This window comes from Rhipicephalus sanguineus, chromosome 10 (assembly GCF_013339695.2).
Source record: "Rhipicephalus sanguineus isolate Rsan-2018 chromosome 10, BIME_Rsan_1.4, whole genome shotgun sequence".
In the NCBI taxonomy this organism is placed as follows: Eukaryota; Metazoa; Arthropoda; class Arachnida; order Ixodida; family Ixodidae; genus Rhipicephalus; species Rhipicephalus sanguineus.
The window spans coordinates 118,168,070-118,188,482 of record NC_051185.1 but is presented as its reverse complement, the minus strand read 5'-3'; positions in this window follow the sequence as shown (position 1 = coordinate 118,188,482).

Below are 20,413 nucleotides of genomic sequence, written 5' to 3'. Positions count from 1 at the left end.
ATACCACGCACAGGGCTACAGCGATTAAAGTGGCAAAGGCAAGCTGGGTCGAGTTTCATGCCACGCAGCCTAACGAAAAGCTTAAAGAGCTTCGCTTTTAAAAAAAAAAGTCTGCCTCAGGTGAAAACTTTTAGAGAATGTGCACTAAACAGCGTCAACAGGTTTCGCTTATGACTTTATAATAAGCAGTACGCTAGGCGCGCTCGCATTCATAAATAAAATGCATATATACTGTACACCATCAAAATGCAGCCGTAGTCTCAGATATCCTGCACCGCCCAGCTGAGCTCACGAGGCGCGCTTACCTGCGAGGCGATTCAGAGGCTGCGGCGTGGGCTCCTTATCTAGGGGCCTTCGCGGCAGGTTGTGGGACGGCACCGCACCTGGTGTAAGTCGCCTATGCTCATAAGCCTTGATGCAATAAACGCCTTAAGTATTGGCGCTTAGGTAAGCTTGTGACCGCGTTTAAGCGCCATAAGGCGCTTAAACGCGGTCACAAGCTTACCTAAGAGTGGCGCATACGGTGGGTAGCAGAAGTCACTCTCCGCGAAGTACTTGCTGCACACGGTCGATGAAGGCGTGGGGCGCTTTCCCATACTGAGCTTGACTATCCACATCTTCAGCTTTGGGTCCTTAGAATAGTTGTGAAAGCTAACGCCTTTTTCACGAGCGGACGAAGCACACCGAGGCACAGAGCAGTACTTCACCATTGCGCAGCTCTCGCCATGGAGACAAGCGACCGCAGCTCTAGGAAACAAAGAGCTGTAGTTCTAGATGAACGTTAAAAACACACCCACGGTTGTTCGAACAGCGTCAGTAGTCACCATACGCAAGATAACCAATTGAACTGCTTTTTTGCTGAGATTTACCACAACGGTGGTTTCAACACGGCGCTGGGCCTATGTAGCAGACGAGAGCGCGCGAATCCCCGCTCTGACGTCATTCAGGCGCAGTTCGCAGCACCGCCATCGGTCGCACACCAGGCCAATACCTCGTTAACTCAAACTCTCAAATCTCGAAAAATCGGCTAAGTCGAAATTTTCTGCGCGTACCGAACGATTTCTCATAGGTGCAATGTCTGCTCTTTATATCGAGGTATTTTCGTGCCCACTTTCGGATATCTCGAAATCTTGACTGTAACTGGAACAAAAACTTCGCCGCCGAACAGTTTCACAAGGTTCGCGAGAGGCTGCCACGCTATCCGCAAAGCAGATGCTGTTCCTGAATGTGAAGTCAGAACCTAGTGGCATATTTTTGTCAAGCAACCCTGTGTCACGTCATGTGACGCTATAGACGTGCGCAGAGGCAGGCCCTGCAAAATAGCACGGTTCGCATACTTTTTTTTGTTTACCATCAGAGATGCGATTTCAGTATTGGTTTATTTACGCAAGGCACATCGCGCGTATGTTTTCGTCTGCCGTGCGATGTTGCGAGGATAACGTTGCAAAAGAAAAGCAAGTCACTGATGCTGCAAAGAAAGGTAACCCTAACTAATGATGAGGATTCGAGGCTCGAAGTTTCCAGATATCAAAACTGCACTGATTGTGTGGCTGCATCGTCCGAAAGGAGCCAGCCTTCCAGTCACAGCAAAAAAGAAGACCGATTCTCTGGACTTAGTGGTGGGCTACACCGATATCACCTGCAACATCGGCTGGTTTGACCATTTTCTTAAGCAAAACAATGTCGCATCAAACACTGATCGCGGCAGTGTGGACACAGCTAAGGGGTGACGACATCGGTCGAAACAAGAAACATGCTTCACTTGATGCGAAATAAAGTTGAGTGCAGCAGCGGGGATGATCGGCACATGCGATGTGTTAAGCAACTCAACAAAGCTTTGCTAGGTGCAAGTCTTACTGAGAGGCAGATGAGTCTTATACCCCGGTCACACTGGCAAGTTTAGTGTCATATCGAGCGAGTGCACTTACGCCCTCAGAATGGCACTTAGGCAGCGCGCTGCTACACGAGAAAGGGAAGTGCACTTTGGAAATGATTGTAATGGCGATGGGTACTTAAACAGCACAACAGGTATTTGTTATTTCAGGCAATGTTTCTTAAGTAATACTGTGTTACAGCTATAACCAGCCCTTAAAATAAAATTTACGTACAAACGCGGCGGCTGCAACCATTGCATGGCGTGCGCTGGGCATGACCCTGGCGGTGGGGGCTCTAAACTGCCCGAGAACGAGAATAGCAAAATAGTTTTTTGTATTATAGTATGTTTTAATGCATAATAGTATTCCTAACAAAGAAAACGATAGTTCAAAAATGCTATGAACTCTGTTTCGGATAATAACTTATTTATTTTCGAGCCACTGCTATCGAGGCTAGACACTCCGTCTCGGCGAAGTGAGTTTGGCGAACGCACTCGCCGGCAAGTGCGCTTTGCAGCGAGTGCCACTAAACGTTCCCGTGTGACAGCGTGCGAATGGCACTAGCGGCGAAGTGCACTCCCTCAAAGTGCACTTAAGTTGCCCCGTGTGACAGGGGTATTAGTCTTCCTGCACTACATAAAAAGGGAGTGCCGAAAAAGACAGCTGGTTGATGATAGCTGTGGTACGTAATTTTTCTTTAAAACCTTTACAAACAGCCAGTTAGGCACTCCTGTTACAAAACTGGTCAGTAGTGATAATGTTTTTAGATAGAACTGGACCTATCAATGGAATTTGCGTAGCTTTGCTATCTCAAAAATTTGTTTATCTCGAAATTTTTTGGTTCTTACTAGAGCACTGCACGGGCCGTAATTCTCGGCCCGGGCCCGGCCCGGGCCCGAACCTCGTTCAAATTTACCCGCCCGAACCCGGCCCGGTGACTCAAAATGATACCCGGGCCCGGCCCAAACCCGAGCAAAAATTTCGCCTACCCGGCCCGGCCCGGCCCGACCACAGATCAGGCCCGACTGAGGCCCGACCCAGTAATCTAGGTGGTGTTGCCCGAACATGGAATCGACAGCAAGGTGTTTTAAGTGGCAAATATCTACGCTTTGTTGGCGTATGTTTCGCTAACAATTATACTTTACCATACAGTAATTTCTGGTAAAAAGGGGCTCACGGTGCAAACAGTTGAGGGGACATATTGAATACAATGATTGTTTGTTCGGCAGTTGTATACCGTACCCACTTTTTCTGCAAATACACTGGGGATCATGAGGGCGTTTTGTAGCAGACATTGTAGCAACGAAAGTGATTTGCAGCATGAGTTCACTTTCGATAGGGAGCGCAATAACAACAAAGGATGGATTGATGGATGGATAAACTTTATTATGGTCCATCGGAACGCGCTCTAGCACGTTGAGGGCCGCTCCGACATCGGAACAGAAAGACCAAGTCTCTCTGCTGCGTCGCAGGCCCGTTGGACTGCCCATATAGCTGTTCTAGCGCGGAGCTGGTAATAGAAGCCTCCCATTTGGACCACGTGATGACTTCGCCGCCACGTAACACGGAGCACCGCCAGAGCATGTGTTCTAGATTAACTTGGCAGAGAACAAAACGCTGACTTCACTTTGTTTTTATTGCACTCTATAGCCTATTGAAATTTATAGCATGCTGTAACCACAAAGCCAATCGTGCACCCTTCTCGATATGTACCACCTGTTTTCACCATTGTAGCGCCTTGCCACAGCAAGAGAAAGAGAAGGAAAAAACCAAATTTGTGACTGTTGTTGCAAATGCACTAATCTAGGTAAAGGTATGGAACCGCGTGCACCACGTGTATGCGTATAAGCAGCCGAAAGGAAGAAAAAAAAGCTATTTCTCATCTATAAACCTCCTATTTGAGGGCTTCTCCTTGCAATTTTCAGCAGTGTATGTTATGCACGGTTTGCACCATGCTCGTTTTTTTTTTTTCATATTATAATGGCTTATGCCTTCCCAGCGATGTTGTACCGGTAGAAGGTGGCCATTGGACTACGCGGTTAGGACTGGCAGGAAGTGGACAAAGCAATTTCGGTATATTTTCGGGGTTCGTTCGAGTTTGGTAATAAAGGCGCGACTAAGCTTCTCGAAGCTAACTCATTAGATGCATATGGTTCGAGGTAAAGGGACATCACCCGGCACGAAATCTGTCATTGTCCATTTTCAAGCCAGATATTTTGTCAAGCGTATATACTTCACCCCACGCCTTGTTTAATGGACCTATTCTGTTCCTGCACATTCCGACGCTGTTGCGGCAGTATCATGTAGCTCTCGCACTATATAGCACACTATATAGGGCCTCAAACACGCGCCTCGCGGACCTCTCGCTAGCGGCCCGCCCCCCGCACATGACTGCCTTGATCCCATTTTTTTTCTTTATAAGTATATTCTTGAGATACACAGGCATCACAGATCGAAAGAATATTTTTCGTGAGGCACCCGCTACGGTCACCGTGTGTTGATACATAACCGTGAAACAAGAGCTATATTTCAGAATTGGCGTCCAGATTTTAGTCATTATGGGTGATACGGAATGACTGGTTCCCCAGACGTGAAAGAGAGACGTCCGTTTAATGGCAACACTAAAGGCGAACTGCTGCGCCGGTCACGTGCACGTGCCCTCAATGTCCCTCGGTTTCCTCTTCTTCGATAGAGTCTGGCACACTCCAAGCTGCTCCGTTCCGCATTATTTTGCAACAATGGGCATCGATATGTTGTGGGACTCCTGCTGCCAAATCCCCTTCAGAAATGATCCCGTATATGAGATATGGGAAAGGTCTGCTGTGAAATGACGGTAGCTTTAAAACCTGTTCCCCCTCCCACGCTCCTACCTTCGTCATTGCCCTAGCCCTTGCGGGAGTAAATTTTCGTGAATGCGGCCCGTTAGCTGAGGTGAGTTTGAGACCCCTGATATGGCGGAACAAGACGAAAGCTCAGACGTTAACAATGTGGCAACAAAAAGCAGGTTGTGCATGTCCATCTCGCGCCACATGACCACTGGGAGCCGTCACAGAGTCACAGAAAAAGAATGTGTCTTTAGAGGAATTCTATGTGCAGAGGGATTATATGTGCACGGAGAGAGACTCCGTGCAGTCCTTTCGTTTTAGAGGGGGGCTCTAACTTTCAACAACGTTTCCCCGCTTTGTAGCTCTGTGATCGCTCTTGCGATGACATCTACTGACAATGACAATATATTACATTTATTACTGCGATTACAGAGTAACATTTGGGAAATAAAATAATAACGAAAGCAAATAAAGCACGGAATAGCGAGATGTTACATATAAGCGACTGGTCTATTTACCTTTAGCTCGCCTGTTTCAGATAAATCAAGTAGCTCATATGCAAGAAGAAAAAACAGTTCAGTACTTATCCCTCATAAAACTTCTCCAAAAAGCCTACCCCACATAGAAAAAGCGTCTTTCGAGATAAAATGTGGGGCTTATATGTATGCACAAAACCATTTTTCTATTGTCAGTAAATTACTCTTTTACCAATCCAAAAGCACCACACTCGCCGCGACAGGACTCTTTGTAAGAAAGAAAACTCGCAGGAAAATGCAGGTAACGACACCAACTTGAAATTCACGCAGCAAACGCCGTGACGTCACAGATTTTGACGGCATCTACTGGGCCCTATGTAGTTTATAGTGGGTAAAAATGAAGTGCATTGACCTCTGACGGGGTCATAGACTTAACATACCAAGTTTCTGGAAATTTCGTTGAGCCAATGTCTCCAAAATGCGACGAATACAGTTTGAAATCCGTGATGTCACGTGCAGACATTTCAGCGCGAAATTTCAAAATGGAACTTTGACCTTGATTTTCCTATTTATTATTGCACTCATTGATAGTCAAATTAATGACGTTCGGGTTCTCAGAGTACACTTTATCGGTCTAAACCAATTCAGTGTTTCACTTTAGCAACCCTTTAAGAACGGAGCAAAGTCCAAGCCCGGCCCGACCCGAGCCCGCCACCTCAAACCCGGGCCTGGCCCTAAGCCCGGAGGGCCGGCCCGCCGTGAAAGCTACTTTACCCGGCCCGGCCGGGCCCGGGTTTTCGGGTAGGCCCGAGCCCGTGCAGTGCTCTAGTTCTTACTACTTCGAGTCAACGAGGTATTACTATATGTGGTTATCAGCAGACGTGGTAGACAAATGCCGCGAAATATAACAGTGCCTCAATGCTAAAGAGTCACACTGTCCCTAATGCATTCCCCTAAGACAACTCCAAGGTGAAAGCCAGGTAGCTTTTCTTCTCAACAGATTGTATTGCCGGGCACAACATGATGCCAACTTCCTCTGACACTCCCCCTTTCTGAGACCTCTCGGCACTTTAAAAAGAGCATTCTCGCAGTGCTTCCAGACTTCTACACAAAGCTTTCTGCACCTAAGGAGGTTTTGCATCACCTCCAGGACCAGAATTGGGCAGTGCAAGCTTTCCGCACCTCACCTGGTTTTGCACTGCCTCCTTGATCGGCACACCGATGACAGAGCCAGTGCAAAGTGACTATGTCATGTGATGCAAGATCGTGCAACATCACAGTGCACAATGCCATGACGATGTCAAGTCTTGGCGATCCATGACGTCATGATGACGTCATCAAGAGATGATTTTTTTGTATCACTCGTGTTGATGCTGCCAACGGTCAATTTTTACGATTCATGAGGCATCCAAGGCTTTCACATTAATATTGCATATTGAACATTAACAGCCTGGCAGTTAAAACCTGGCCTTACATACCAAAATGGCCTCCACTATGTAATCTCTGTACCGTGTGCTAAACAGCTTCGCTGGTCATTCACATCGCAGAGTGGAATGGCTCCTCATTTTTTTTATCGCGACCACAGTGATATGGACGCACTCTGCGGGTTTATGCAGTGACCGTCGTGAACATTCTTCAATCCTTCTACAGTGACCGTTGCCGGTGCCATCATTTTCTGTATGAAGTCGAAATCGATAACATCGCTCCGCGCATCGTGTGTTCCAGTATAATAAAAAGTTGGGAGGGTTGGTGTCGGTTCATGATGTAAAGGGAGGCACAACAAACACGGCACACAAAAAAAAGAGGACACAGGACAACATGCTGCAAAAAACTACGACACGATACTAGGGAAAAAAAGTAAAAAAATCCGTATGTCCACTGGCTTTCGCACGGCATTAAAGGGGTACTGACACCATTTTTCGGAGGAGAGTTTACTCTGCCAGAGAAATCTCCTGTAGACAAAGAAAGCTATGTGCAAGTGTGAAGCTCAGGAAATACTGACATTTTATTTTGATAATAAAGCCAATTTTTCAATGGCTCACCTACTGACATCAACACTAGCTTGATGTCAGGCTACAGTACTAATGCTCCTGACTTCACGCAGCCATCCGACTAGTTATGCAGGTACCAAAACTACGAAAATAGCCACTTTTGCATCACCAAAATATTCAGAATGGCCACTTCTGCGTCACGTATGGAGCGACAGTGCGGAACTGCCGTGGAAATGTCACAATATTTTGCACGAGCACGTGACGAGAAGCTCATACCATGTTGTGATATCTGGTACAGTAGGAACCGAATTTGCTGTGCTTACTTCACGTTTAGAGAAATGACAGCACAAAAACCACTACAGTCCCTGGAACAGCCATATTCCCTTAAAGGGCCCCTCACCAGGTGACCTAACGAATTTTAGTTACACATTGCAAGTTGTTGCGAGCCCAATAAAGAGCATTATGCCGCAAGAATTTTTCTAATCGGTCGGTTAGAAGCTGAGAAAAACAATAATTTGTAGCGGCGCGAAACCATGATGCGAGGAGGCGAGCTGCAAACCCTCGCCGCTCGCCCCGCGTAGCCTTCGCAAGCCAAATCCCTTCCCTGCCCTCTTCGGCACGCGAGCGGAAGGATCACATAACGCATACGCATGAACACGTCATACGCACAGAATGTCACGAGCGCATGACGCGCCCGAACCAGCCCGAGCCCCCGAGACGCGAGCGGTATTGTGGCGGCGTTCTTTGCGCTTCATCTCTGCAAGTTATGCCGAATGCGCCCTCGCCGATCACTTGGCTTTCAACCTATTACTGTGCACGAAAGCTGCAACATTTGTACGGACGCGAGACTAGCGGTGGGCCGCATGAACATCTAGTTAGACGCGGGAGGATAAATGAGCCTAATGAGCGCTGGAACGCAGTAGAAAATTAGTTTCGTTGTAAAGGGTGGCGTCTGCACGATGCGCAAAGCGCGAGAACACGAACGCGTGCGAAACAGAGGTAGATTAGTCTCGAATCTCGCTGCGATTCGCAGTAAAAATTAAAAAAAGAAAACGCACACATTCCGTTTGTGTGTTTTATTATTGCTCTCAAGTTTTATTCATCCATTCAAGCAACAAATTACAAAAACTACGCGTCGTGTCAAATAATTATCGCAGTGTCACGTGCTACTGTTGGCGACGTCAGAGCACACTCGTCTACGTAGAGGAGCGACGTCACAGCACTACCATCTACGTAGGGCCATTCTCTCATGCACGTCATCCCCTCATTCTCTGGGCGCGTGGACGCGAGAAGAAGGGCAAGCAGCGTTCAGCTTGAAATTTGACCCATTTACGCGGCGCGTAGCGTTGCAAATTTTGGCAGACGTAATGGTGAACGCCTAGTGCATGGATTGCGCTCGTCAGCTCAAAATTGTCAAACCTGGTGAGGGGCCCTTTAAGCAAGCGTTGAGTTACACGAGATCGGATCCAAGAGTTAGCTACTAGCCTTACATTGTATAACAATACAATTTGTTGGTACCTCATTCCTTCGCCCTGAAGGAAAACTGATTTTTTTTTTAACCGTCAGCTACTGACACTTGAAAGTGAGAGGTGGATGTGTAACATGGCGCAGCCGCTTTACAGTGGGCCTACCGACACCACGGCAGTCAGCGACAAGCCCACTACGGACAGTTGCGCATATTAAAACCGAATTGCGGCTGCTCTCCAGGAGGCATTTGCTTTTATTAACGTGACGACATTTTTTTAAAAAAAGCTAGCGAAAAATTCAAATTGGGACCCTAGCACTCACGAGCTCGAAAGGGCAGGGACTTTTAGAAGGTATTTACCGCAACAGCAATTACAAACCGGGCTGTGCTGGTGGAAGGAATTACAAAAAAGCTCTTCTGGATAAAGATCCATGAATAAAGTATATTTGAGGTAAAGTGTCAACACGTTCTTACTGTTCACATGCTTTTCCACAGATGTGAAGCACAGAAAATTCTATATTGTTTCATATATCTATTGCTAGCATTCACAGATGTCCGGAAACGGAAGCAACAGACATTTAAGAGGCACGTATGTAATTAGTGAACATTGCTATAGCTGCGTGCCGTGCGACGCTTGAAAGGAGCTACCAGCAGTGTTTCTGGAACAGACAAATCACTGCCACACTTTTACGCTATCGATTGGCCTACAGATGTCACAAGAATTTGCAGAAAGCGCATTCTGCCGTCGAGCCGACTCGCACACCAGAAGCTGCATCAGCACTGTTTTACTTCGAACGCACGCACAAGCGCCGTTTCTTAAGCGGAATTATTCTTGGTCCGTGGCTGCGATTTTGATGGCCCCAAGATCAAGCTGCACGTGTTTTCGTGTGCCGGCGGCGTGATTGCAGGAGATAGACGGCCCCAAGCCCATGACTCTGGCACAGTTTGGTGCAATTTCAGTCGATATTATCAGGATGGCACAGTAAATCCCATTTGGCGCACTTTGGCGCAGGAGTGGAATTGCTGTATATGAGAGCAGAGGGCATGTTACTAAGGCATACAACGTTTCCTTAGCTGATGACAAAGAAAGCATTTACGATGATTTTCACTGAAGGTAAGAAGCTACATTAGCTTGAAGGTGAACGGTGAACGCCGGTGTCTTGACTCGGGCGCTTTAATTTGTCATTATCGGGACAAGGTGGCCAAAGAAAATTTGGACACAAATTCCCAACACCTAGTTTGTCAAACTGTGTGCTGTTAATATGCAATCAATGTTGCTAGATCTCCTAAAGGGGGCACTGAGCCACCCTCAAACATTTACTAATGAAGGAAAGCAGCATAATGTGGAAGGCATACATCCATAAGCAAACCTTCAGAAGACAGACTTTAATTACTCCACAAAATGGTAACAATACAACAAAGAGCGAAGAAAAAGGATGAAAAAATGCTCTTTCCCGTCCTTGTTTCTTTTTCCCTGTGTTGCGCCGACCACTTTGCACAATATTGTCTCCTGGTCGTGACGGTGAAGAAGACTGCAGCCGAGCTATTGAAGACTTAACTCTTTATTTTGTGCCAAAGAAACGAGAAGTCAAGCTACAGTTAAACCTGCCTATAACGAACCTCCATACAATGAATTCCTCGATATTATGAAGTTTTTTTTATTCCCCGCTGTTACAACATAGAAGCACATGTATTTGCGACCTCTATGTAACAAAGTGGCAGCAGGAGACAACCTTCATATAACAAATTTTCGCCGCTGACAACCTGGCGATTGTGCCCTGAACTTCGTCATTTTGGCATGAGCAGGAGGCACATGCATATTCTGCGGTTGCCCCGCTGCCAACGGAGCGCGAAGTGGCAGCATCACACATGGCGCGTTCGGAGCCCCGGCAACTGTAATAGGACTGCAAGAGCCCCCCCCCCCCCTCCCCCTTTTTTTTTTTGAGAAGTCATACAAGCACTCGTGCATGGGCGTAGTGTGCGAGGCAGGCCTGCACCCTTCAAGCTGGTGTTCTTGCCGCCAGGGGGCGCGTGCACGAGCATACCCCCCCACCCTCTCAAACCTCATCCAGACACTTGCGGGTGCCACCACGCCGGTTTTCTTTTAAAAAAAGAAGAAGAAGAAGAAGAAGAAAAATGGCTTTCGCGTTGCCAGCGCCACTCTTCAGTCATTGCAGAAGTCTCTGAACTGCACTTCGTTAACGTGACACCAGGCGATGCCACTAAAAAGGTAAAAATCCTTTCTCGGTGTCGTTATGCTTCGAGTTCGCGCCACATGTGGAGAGCACTTTACCGAATGTTCCGTGGTATTTGTGTCGTTCGCTCTTTGTTTTTGACACCGTGAGTATGTGAATGCGTGGTTTTACAGCGCATGCATGGAGCAGCCCTTGACGACGTGCAGCTTTGAGATTTTTTTTTAAACACGAAAGTGCGTTATGCCGGGGTCCACCAAAACTTCAGTGACGTATTTCCGTCACGGAAAACACAATCAGATGTCAAAGAGTTCCGTCAACTGGCATCGAACCCACGACCGCTCGGTCCGCAACAACAGATGCCGGGCACGCTATCCACTGCGCCACGCCCACAGACTCTGGAGGCTTTACGAACGCGCCTTTTATATCTACCAGTCTCCCGGTCGGCGGGGTGGTGTTGCCTTCTGGGAGCGGTGGTATAAAGTAATTCGTCATTACTGTGGCCTCCGCGATTAGCACCTGCAACGCGTTACACATCAGTCCCATTCGGCGCGTTTTCAGTAGAAGCTCAATTTTGTCAATGACTTAACACACCGCGAGGTGGCGACCTTCGCCCAAGAGTCGTAAAAGTGTCAGCCTCACTCACAGCATCACGTAATCCAAAACAAAAATAGCTCTGCGACGCGCGCCTGCCTCACCTGGCTGTAACACCGCGTTCCCCACTCACGCACTCGCTCCAAGAAATATCGCGACCGGGCTACCGGGGCGGAACGACGCGCTTTGCGTTTCCCTCTAGTCCGGCCGTGGTGTTCAATCACATTTTGACATGCCGCAGGATGGCGACCAAGTTCTGCGTCCAATATGCGACGTTCTTCTGTCTATCACACCTTGTTCTCTGATTACGCTTTCACCGTTAACTACTACAGCTACCACAAGGGTTTGTTTAATCATTTAACATGGACGTTAGTCGTCCGGATGTAGATGTACCACCAATCATCAAAGTTGGTGCATCCATGTTAAACGGTGCAATAATAATATCTGGGGTTTAACATCCCAAATTCACGACGTGGTTATGAGGGACGCCGTAGTGGAGGGCTCCGGAAATTTCGACCACCTGGGGTTCATTAACGTGCACCTAAAGCTAAGTGCATGTTAAGCGGTGGTATAGCTGCCAGACATCAATATACATTGTGTAAACTGTCTTATATCAATTCAGTTACTTTTGTAAACGTTCAGTTACATCTGTAAGGGCACGGTTCACTTTCGTGTTATTCCGATTCCTATGAAGGAGGGATCAACCATCTTTTTTTTCGGAGGACTGCACCATCACTGCCGAGGAGATGTCAGATTAGGCGCTGGTGGAAACTGTCCGAGACAACGACGGATCTTGGGAGGTCCACTCGCCACGCCATTTGCTGTTTTGCGCCGCGCCACATGTTTGCTAGACCGTCACCTCCACGATTAGGTGCTGCGGTGCTATGGCGCGTTGCCGGAACCAATCTGAGAGGTCACGACTAGAGGATGACGAAGCAGCATTGTACTGATGTCCTATGAACATCCAGTATTGCCATCCCTCATCGACAAGCAAGTGAGCAAAATAACGCAGTTATTGCCGCGTTTTTTGCCGCTAAATAAATGTTTCAGGTGAGCTCTGCCTTTAGTTCCCCTTCTGTTTAATTTGTGCATTTCTTTTCCTCATTTTCGTGCTTAAACTACATATAACGAAAACCTGCTTGTAACTTTTGGGAATTTTGGGGGGAATTTGTGAATTTCGTTATGTCCAGGTTTAACTATACAAGCAATCCAAGCTGTACACTGACAGCAGCGAATAGAGCATCAGCCGTCGAGAATCTGCCAAGCGGTAAAGCGTGTCTGCTTTTATACACGTGCTATCAAAGATTCCAGCATTATCACTGGTGGCCGCGTAAGCTCTCAAATAAACTCGACTATTCGTGTCCTGTGAGCAATCTTAACAGAATGATCTCAAACAATCGCAAAGCTTCTCAAGCATAGCAATGCTCGGTGCTGACCACGCTACAAACAGTTTTTGTGGGTGAAACCCAAATACATCAAAATAAAACATGCGTGGCAATGTGAACCAACTAGCCAAAAACATGTTTTGATAACTCTCATTAATTAGGTGCTTAAATTGACCTCGAATGAGGGTTCTGACTAGAGTCTCCGCATAATTATCGGGCACTAATTATTTTGATCCTGAAATATGTCCTCACCAGATTTGGCAGCTATGAGAAATGCGAACAATAGGAAAAACTACCATCACTCACTTTCACGCAAGCGCTTCCTTGCTGCTCCGTCCAACTTTATGCTCTTCCCAACCATGCACGTAAAATCTGCAAGACAAATTCCGTTTGTTAAAATTGCAGGTAAAGACAGCAGCAAGGTGCTCCTGTAAAGAGGCCAAGAGGATTGCAAGTTAGCTGACACAGTGAATTACAGAAAAACAAGTCATCTAACCAAACAATAACTGAAGAACGTGACAGCAATGTGCCTTCAGGAAAAGGTCCAACATTTTTGATCTGCGTATACAATTCAAATGTGGCTCTAGTTTAGATGTAGCAAAAAGCCATACTCGGTGCAGTACTTATAGAATTAAGGTCAACAAGTATATGCGGAAGGGTACAATAAGAATGTAGGCAGCATTGCTCCTTCATGATCACTTATATACATTTAGACATACAACAGTCAAGTTTATTTATTTAGCACACATTGAGTATGCCCACAAAATCTATAGACTAAAAAATTTTAGGATGTGGGATTTAACGTATGGAAGCAGCGCAATGAGTTACCCCACCCCTGCATTCTCCGAAATGCTGGATGTAAAGGAGTGCATCATGATCATGAGCCACACACCACTTTTTCTTATTCTCTTTGCGTTTTGCTTCGCCGCATTCTTCTAGCTGCAGCACACTGGATGAAAAATGTTAATCACGAGCCATGCACACAAACACAGGCACGTGTGCTCTTCACTCTTCTCAGACTCGAGCAGCAGCGGGACGCACGCTAACTGCATTCTTTGCAAGCTTGGTTATACTGAACATTACATGCAGTATTCAGTTCCTCACTGCTGCTGAGGTTTTATTGGGCATTGCAGTAAGAACAGTGCCTTCTTTCTAATCTTCGAGCCCTGTGTCTCTTGCTTTGTATTTTCGTGCAACTTTTACGTAAAATCATGTGCTTGAAACCATGGGGGATAAAAATTCTAGTGACATAGGCAGTACTGCAGCGACCCTAGCTGATAGGCAGCCTAACAGCATTAAAGAGGTCGTGAGGTTTCTAGTTGATCTAGTGGGAAGACTTCACGGGTTTTCGACCGAGGCTAAAGGTTAAATTGCTAAGATTGCTTCCTCGAACACAAAAATAGTTACTAAACTTTGAAGTGCTCAAGATACTATTGGCTTCATGAATGAGAACTTTGAGCTCTTTAGAATTGATGTGCAGGCTTTTCGCAAAAAGACTGACGTGGTAAAGGCTGAGAGTGCTCGTTGTCATAAGGAAAACGAAGAACTGTGGAGGGACCAGAGAGAAGCTAGACGGGAAATTGTTGAGCCGAAATACAGCCAAAATATGAATATCAAAATCCAAGCTCTTCCGCAAACCAAAAAAGACAACTTGGAGAAAACTGTTGCCAACATTATCAACTGCTTAGGAACTGATGTTGCAGATAACACTGACGTTGCGCACAGTGTACTGTCGAAAGATAAAAAGGATTCCTCACCAGAATGACGCGAGATAAGACGTTGTCTGCAGCAAGAAAGGCTAAACTAGATAGCGCTCTTCTTAGCTTTGACGAGAGTAACCCTGTATATACAAATTTGACCACCTCTGCATGGAAATGAAGGTTCTGCTCAATAAAGCACGGCAAGCAAGGTGTGAAAGGGAATGGGAATATGCATCGGTATCACAGGGCAGAACCTTCATGCGGAAAGCAGACAGGACACCTGTTTTACATGTAACTTCTGATGTGGATCTGGCTGAAATAGTCTAGCTTAATGACAGCCTTATATTTCTGTGTTGAGTAACGCTAATGTATTCCAGTTTATCCGAATTGAGCTCGTATGTACACGGCTGTCACAGGCGGCACCTGACCTTCCTTCACATTGACGTGCAATCAGCTCGTTCGAAAGAAGAAAACTTTTCTTGACGATTTCAATTTCTTATTTTCCGTTATTACGATGACTAAACTTGGTACAGTAGTGAGACAGACGTGTTCCGTATTCACGGATATAACACTGTGCAGCAAAATAGAAAATACAGAATTCGTGGTGGTGTATGCTTACATCAGCATCATTGTCCCTTGAGGTGTTAACCTTACAGTATCAGAGCTATATTTTTGTAGTGATCTACGGGCCACCTAATGGCCATATTCATTCATTTATTCAATATCTAAAAAAATCTATTTTCAATGAGTTTTAATTACACATTAGCGCTGGGAGGCAATCTTAAAATGTTGAGCAATAAACAGACGCGATTTTCAGACCTTCTGGCTTCCTTTTTCATATAAAACGCAATTACCATTCCAACACGTAGGAATGATACCAGTTCTACTCTATTAGACTTTTTTATCACGAATAGTACAATAGTACGAAACAGGCAGGCATCCTGCATGCCCCAATAAGTGATCATTTGCCCATCTAGTCACAGAAAATATAACTAATGAAAGGAATCAAATCCTTCCTGCCGTTTACATTCAGCCAATTAATTGAGAAATGCTACGTTCTTTAGGAGAGGACATTAGCACTAAACTGGAATAATGTTCTGTCTAGTTCTTCCGCTGATCTTGCTTATGATTTTTAACAATGAAATATGCAATGGTGCAGTGCTAGCAAACAAATTTAATGAGTACTTTACTTCATTAGTTGACACTAGTAATAATTGCAATTCATCAGGTTATTTGCCCCTGCTTTAAATGATTTTTTGTTTGCTAATCCTACAGACGTGCAAGAGTGCATCAGCGTTTTTCAACATTTCAAAATGAGTAAAAGCGAGGACAGATCTTAGATCTTGTATGTGCCTTCTTAGTACATATTTATAATATCGTGTTCACCAGTGGAGTGTTTTCCGAGAGGATGAGAACTGCTAAAGTAACTGTTACACATAAGCGCAAGGATAAAACTAATTTGAGTAACTATAGACCAATTTTGATTGTTCCAGTTTTTTCTAAGGGGTGTGAAAAGCTTATTTTCATTCGACTATCAGTTTTTTTTTTTCAATAAACATAACACTTATGTTGTCACAGCTCGGTTTTCAGTCAGGCCTGTCAACCGAAAGTGCCTTACTATACCAAAAGGAATTGATTCTAAGGAATATAGAAGCAAAAAACATACCCTAGGAATATTCCTAGATTTCTCTGAGGCATCTGATAGAATAAATCAATATTATGCTAGCAAAACAACTTCGCTGTTATTGTGTTCATGGTGTTTTAACTTTATTAAGAAGCTATTTATCTAATCAGAAAGAGTATCAATTAACTGAAAGCTGTCATCATCGAAGAACATTAGTACGATGTGTCTCAAGGCCGCATTTTGGGACCCCTATTTAATACAGTAAAACCTCGTTAATTCAAAGTCACTGGGACTGTGAAAAACTTTCGAATTAAGCGGGTTTTCGAATTCACGAAACATACAAAAAGCGGTATGCAAGGAACTTTGAATTACTGAAAGTAATCAGAGGTGGTCTTTTGGCCTTCTAGTTTGCGGCTCCAATGGTTGTTTTCCAGCAATACCCGGTCCCATTTTTGCCGCAAACGTGGGAAAACGGCGGGCCACGCTGCTGTAAGCGCAAAAAAAAAGAAGAAAAAAGTCTCGTGATCAGCTAAAATGCAGCACAAAAAAAATATAAAGCAAAAAAAAAGAAAAAACTGTCTCCTGGTCAGCTAAAACGTGCACCTGCGGAAAAGAAGGCGTGCTTCACTGCAGCACAGTGGTGGCACGCAGGCAGCATGTCACCTGCTCCTCGCAGCGTCAGCGCGTCATGATGCGACCATTCGCCCATTCTTTCTGGTAAAATAAAAAATATGACAATGGCCAGTGTGACGGAGTCCGCAATGTGTTCTGGCTGGAAGACATTATCATTGAAGTTTTCAAACTGAGTTTTCGAAGTAGACGTTACAGGTAAAAACTCCACCAGCAGTGCAAGTGCGCATGTTGCCGGAGCAACTGCCAATCGGAGGTTTGCATACATCATGAATTCCGTCAGACCGTCCTTTATTATCTTTTCTTTTCCCAAAAAGAATGGGTAAATCAAGACGCGCTGATGTTGCCAGAAGCAAGCAACACGCTGCCCGCATGTCACTTCTGTGTTGCAGTGAAGCACACCTTTTCCGCAGGTGCACGTTTTAGCTGACCAGGAGACCGTGTTTTCTTTTTTTTTTGCTTTATATTTTTTTGTGCTAGCAGCAGCGAGGCTGGGTTGCTTCAACTGTCAATAATATCACTACACTGCATTGCCCTGTGACTCCTAAGGGCCGTTGCTTCCGCGGATTTGCGGCGAAATCAAGATCGGGAATTGGCACATGGCACCCAAAGTTTTCGAATTAACCGGGCTGGTGCTGACCGCCGCTTCAAATTATCCACTCAGATTTACATTGCGAAATACGGGACTGCAGAAACCCTTCGAATTAAGCGGGGTTTCAAAATAACCGAGTTCGAATTAATGAGGTTTTACTGCATTTTTATCACTGATATTGTACAAGTTGACAGCTCTATAGAATATGTAATCTATGCGGAGGATACTAGTACATTTTTTCCTGGTGAAACGGCTGATGACTTCATTGCTTCTATATGGATGCAGCGAACTCGACAAATCAGTAAGATCACGCATATGCTCTAACAAATAGCCAACAAGAACAATGGTTTCAGAGAAGCTAAGCTATGGCACATCACAGAAGCCTTAGTACATACCAGAATTATGTACGGCTTTCCAAACATGCTTCTCAACAAGACCCAACTCGGTAAACTCAACAACCTCCTCAGAGGCATCACGCGCGTAACCCTTGGGGTACCAAGCTATGCACCAAGTGCCTTCGTGGATGCGACAGCAATCTACAACAACTTGAGCGAAAGACTAATTATGCATGAAGAAGGTCAAACCCATCACCTGACAACTTCAAACCAGGACCCCAGCTTACTAGAACTTGTGGGACACAATACCACCAATCTGCCTCCTACACCACACCGCCAGCTCCTCAATGGGACGCACTTCCTTATATCGACGTTATACCAATACCAAAACACATGCACATTGAAATTATCTTAAATGTTCCATTAAAAAAATTAATGAATATACGACTTACCTGTCTGTGCAAAGGCATCCTTGGCTTTACGTTTAACACCTGAAACAATATAGCAACCATGAAGTAAGTTGCACAACTGACTGCTGAAGAGAAAAACAATATTTCCAGTCCTGTATCTTGAAAAGAATAGCAGCAAGGGTGATTTTGACAAAGCTGTCCCATTGCACAGGTTTTACAAATTTTACAACCCATAATTTCGTGAAACCTTCAGCATGAAATCAATAAATAACACTATCAATGCTCAACCCTTCAGCGCACTTTTCAATCGTAGCATGTTACATTTTAAGTAAAACACTTCAAAGATTTCATGAAAGACACCACGAACTGTTACGTTGCTCAAACGCCAAGTTAATGAAAAACTTGAAGTTTATGTAGTAGAGACACTGAAAACAGACACTCTTATCATGCCACAGCAACAACAATCTCTGTAGCAGACAAACACAAATGTTAATTAAAAATTATGTGCATGAAGCGACATCCCAGTAATGGCAGCTTTAACGACCACTGCCACCATTCATCAGCTGCATGAGTTAATTGTAACGCTGCAGGCAGGTCCCGACAGGCTCAAGAAATCTGGCTCTTAAAATTGGTTGGAGACTTGACATCATGTTTGCCTTAAATGCAACACAAATGAAAAGGATTCAGAGACAGATTTGTTAACTTTGCGTTTCAAGTTTATTAGAACATGTGCGATAACTATGAGATTTGAAAGCTAATACTATTTCTGAAGGCCAGTCGAATTCGGCTTTCTTTCAAATGCAACAAATCTTCAAATCAGTTCAGTGGCTGTCTGTGCATGTGTGTGTGTGGCTGCTTGAGACACCCAAGCAATTCTCGACTCTACATGCACCGGATTAAAGAAATCTGGGTTGGCCTCCCGGTTAAACACGTCTCTTGAACACTCGTGCTAGCCTTTATAATCATTCACTTGACAAAACGGGGGTCACGCTTCCTTTTGTGCTGAAGCCTTCGTGTTGGTATGTCCTCGTTTAGGCATGGGAATTTTACAAACTTGATTTGTCGGGTTTTTGTTTCATGTAAAAGGTAGTATATGTTTCTTCCCATACACAAATCTACAGACACGAGCAGACTCAAAATCCACGACATTAAGCTAAGTAGGTGTGTAAAGGCCAGGCCAACATGCCCCCCAATCTTTAGTCTCCGTTTCATAGCTTACCGAGCCTCTTCTTAAAGGGGCACTGACACAAAAATTCTGGCCTCACGTTTTTTTTTTTTTTTTTTGCTGCAATGTGTTGCTTGGGGCTTGTTAGTCATAACACGTGATATCGTTTGCTGCCGCACGCGACCGCGACAGGCTCCTCATTACTGACCAGTCCCAGTTTCGGTTTCAAAGAGCTCCAAAAACGACAAGCCGCTGGGTGCAACTATCACCACCTAGCGTGTGCAACGCTCAACCGCGTCAGCACACAGAACTGTGACGCACTTCCGCACGGTCCGCATCGAGAAGTCCTTTCGAAGAGGAAACTGGACAGCAGTGTCGCCAAACACAAAACAGCACGTGTGCCACGGCCAACAGACTCGCGAGCAGCCGCCGCATAGTAGTCTGCTGAAGCAAGCACGGCAAAAAGAAAAATGGCGGCTATGACGTGATCATCACTTGTATTGACTGCAGCGTGGTGACGTGACAGAAGGAGGGGGGTCATCGTAGGTCACCTTTGAGGGGGCGGTGCTTGAACGCGCACGCAAACTTCAAAATTCATGTAAAATACCTTCCAAGCTATGTTGGCTGTTGATATTTTGCAGATGATATACGCATGGTCACGGGAATCGATCCCGCAGACAATCTCGGCCGCGAAGTTTTGTGGCAGTACCCGGGAGACGCTGCTCTTAAAATTGTTTTCTTATTTCTTGATAGATTTCGATGAAACTTGGTGAGTTTATGTATATTTGTGTGCTCATTTCAAATATGTAATTATTTTTCTAATATATTGAGTAGTTTTTAAAATGCGGAATATTTCATGTGCCTTTCGGGGAGCAAGATTTTTTTTTTTTTTTAACTGAGACAGTTACAAAGTAAATCAGCATATCACAATAATCTGGAATCGGAACTGTGTGCAATGCAACGAAAATTGATTTTCTAAACACATTTGAACAAAAGTTGTGCTGCGTGAAACATTTACGAGTGCAATTTCAAGCTGGAATTTCATTCGCGAATGTTCAACACACCGTAACTTTTGCTCTAATCAGCTTAGAACACCAATTTTTGTTGCAGTACTGCACTCAGTTTTGGTGTACAAGCTCTAAAGCATCATTACAT